At 45.0% G+C, this 3,176-nt stretch overlaps 1 pseudogene; it reads left to right on the top strand.

Annotated features, from left to right (window-relative positions):
* The first annotated feature begins 617 nt into the window (after window positions 1–617).
* On the top strand, window positions 618–1,565 carry LOC102483937 (putative E3 ubiquitin-protein ligase TRIML2 pseudogene; annotated as a pseudogene).
* The last annotated feature ends 1,611 nt before the right edge of the window (window positions 1,566–3,176 follow it).

The following is a 3,176-nucleotide window of genomic DNA, read 5'->3' as shown; positions in this document are numbered from 1 at the left end:
TTTTTTCTTTTTGAGAGGTTTTTGATATAGAGCGCATGTGCTCACTAGAAAGACAGAGAGACACAGAGAGACAGAAAGTGAGAAATCACTGCCCGGGGGGATGACCACACCCCAATCCCTTTTCTTCCATTCTCCTCTTGGGATCTTGGGCACACACGCACACACGCCCGGCGTGAGTTTAAGCCACTGGGTCTGGAACTCGAACCACGTTCAGAGTCTAGTGACATAGCCGTTATGCCATCTGCTGGTCCTCTCCCAGCTTGAGTTTTAAGCTGCCAAGTCCAGTACTTGAACCACACTCGACTACATGGAAGTCCAGTGACAGAACTATTACACCATCTGCTGGTCATGATAAACTCCGATCATTCTACTAATGCTCACTGGAGTTTGATAACCACTGTCCTGACTTGGTTATGTGGATATGATATGCAACTCTGCAGGTTCCTATTTTATAGTGCCAGGGAGGGACTGAGGAAGCAATTTGGATAGGTTAAAGCTGTTCAGTCTTGAGTACTCCACTGCTTATCCTCAAGGACATACCCAGCATTACAAACGTTCAGGAAGTATTACACTTCAGAAACAAACAATCTAGTCTTCAACCAGGAACACCAACCAGAATGTCTGAAAGGCTCGGCCCCCAGATGCAGCACATCCCAGAAGATGCCTGTTGTGAGACACATCTGGAGTCACACAGCTGTTCTGTGATGATGACCAAACGACACTTTACAGCAAATGCAGTCCCAGGAGTACTAGCACCCTGGGTACAGGATACAAGAGGCTGCGGAAAGCACAAGACCTTATTCCAGGACGTATTGAACATGTTGAGGGGGAAACTTGAAGCAGCTAAAAGCCTATTGGCTGAGGAGCAAGAAAGAATGATAATCGTTCAGGAAGAGGAGCAAAATTTTAAAGAAATGATTATATCTGAATACATGATAAAACTCTGATTGTTGTGTAAAGAGAACGAGCTGAAACTTCGGAGACTTGGAGGAGGCATGCTTGATTTGAACTTGAGAGAAAACAGTCTGAATCAACTGATCAGATTTGCTGCAGAATCAGAGGAGAAGTTCCAGGAAATGCTACAGAGACTCAGAAATCTGAGGAGTGATAACATGAATAAACTCAAGGAGAGTGAACAGGGATTCCGAGCGCGTCCGCAGCCTCAAAAGTATCACTCTAGAGCTTGAGGGGAAGTGTGGGGAGTCCACCTTAGCACTGCTCCAGAATGCACGATGTTCTCTGGAAAGGAGTGAGTCGCTACTGCTATGGTGTCTGGAACCTGCTCATATCACAGACCCGAGTTTATGCCAGGTCTGTGACACAAGAGGAACAAGCTAAATACTTAAACTATCCCCCCCCCAAAAAAAAAAGTGATTTTGGATTTTAAAATAGCTCATCCCTGCCTGGTCTTATCTGAAGACCTGAGAAATGTAAGATTTGGAAATACTCAGCAGGATGTGCCTGACCACAAGGAGATTGCAGTTCAGTGCCACTGTGTGGGGTGTGGGAAGCGTCTCTTTGGGGAGGCACTATGGAAAGGCGACATGCAAAAGACAGCAAAGTAACTATCGGGCATGTACCAAGGCCCTGCAAATGGAAGGGACTACATACCCAAAGCCTCTGGAGAGGTTTGTTTTTGTTTGGTTGGTTGGTTTTTGCTCTAGGGTGCGTGCACTCGCCAGACAGACAGAGACAGAGACAGAAAGCAAGAAATCACCCCCCGGGGGGATGACCACGCTGCAATCCCTTCTCCTCCGTTGTCCTCTCAGGATCTTGGGCATGCACGCACACACGCCCAGCGTGAGTTTTAAGCCACCAGGTCCAGGACACGAACCGTGGTCGATTACATGGAAGTCCAGCGACATAGCCATTACGCTAACTGCTGGTCCCAATGCCCAAAGCCTCTGGAGTTAAAATCTTACTCACTGGATCCATGACAGGACTGATTGTATCTTGTGGGTCTTTCCTCCTTTAGAAAAGGTCTCCCTGGAACAGCAAATGCACGAAGTTGGAGTTTTCCCAGACTGGGAGTATGGGAGTATGGACAGGTATTGTTCTGTAACATGACAGAGTAATCCCTCAATTATACTTTCTCTTATCTTCCTTTCAAGGTCCTCTTAGGCCTATATTTTCTCTTTATTTCCCCAAAAGAGACATAAATTCAGACTCTATCACTATTTCCTCCCCTCAGGCTCCTTCCTGTAATGTTCCTGTTAGCTCTTAATCTTTCTGTAAAATCCAAACCACAAAGGCCCAGAAAGTTAAGAGCAAGGCTATGTGAAAGAATTTATATAAAGTAATCCAATAAAAGACTTCTATGAATGGGGGTGTGCAGGATGTACTCTATTGTTCATATTTAGTTCTCTGTGGAGGATATTATAACCCAGGGAAAGAAACAGACAGGAAGTAATTCATTACAATAGTTTGATGCTTCAGGTAGCAGAAGAATGTCTGGGAAACAAAGTAGAAGGAGATCCCAATTCTTGTTCTAGTTTGAGCGTTACTTCTTTGAGACAGGGCCTCCTGAAACATCATTCGTGTATGGCGAGTTTAAGGCCGTAGACATGAACTGGTGTAGTTGTGGGTGGCCTCTGGGCAGGGCCTATGGCATTTTCATTGGGATACAATGCAGATATATGGATCACCTGGCAAATCATGGAGTTGCTGCCCAGATTCTTAGGCATTGACTTATAAAGGAGCACTTCTGTACTCTGAAAGTGACAATACAGCTACATCTGGAGATATGAGGGGTCTTCAAAAAGTTCATAGAAATGCTATGAATAAACTATGCGTGGGGGCCAGGAGGTGGCAGAGTGGTGAAGGCACTGGACTCCCAAGTGATCGACTGCTATTCAAGTCCCAGACCCAGTGACTTGAAACACACTCCAGGAGCATGTGCATGTGTTCCCAAACTCCCAAGAGGAGAATGGAGAAGAAGAGATGGTATTGGCATCCCCCAAAGGGGCGTGGTGATTTCTCACTTTCTGTCTCTCTGTGCTCCCAGTGAGCACATGCACCCTACTAGCAAAAATCTCTCAAAAATTTTTAAAAACTATGCATAGATTTAAAAATATTTCTGTGCTCAAATACACACATACTTTGGTTCTATTCTTCCACAAAGTTTTTGATGTTTCCTTGTATAGGATCTTAGGAGCTTAGTATAGACATGTCTTAAT

Source organism: Tupaia chinensis, unplaced genomic scaffold (assembly GCF_000334495.1).
Source record: "Tupaia chinensis unplaced genomic scaffold, TupChi_1.0 Scaffold000434_1, whole genome shotgun sequence".
In the NCBI taxonomy this organism is placed as follows: Eukaryota; Metazoa; Chordata; class Mammalia; order Scandentia; family Tupaiidae; genus Tupaia; species Tupaia belangeri.
The sequence above is the reverse complement of the archived record's forward strand: the minus strand, read 5'-3'. Positions and strand labels throughout refer to the sequence as shown.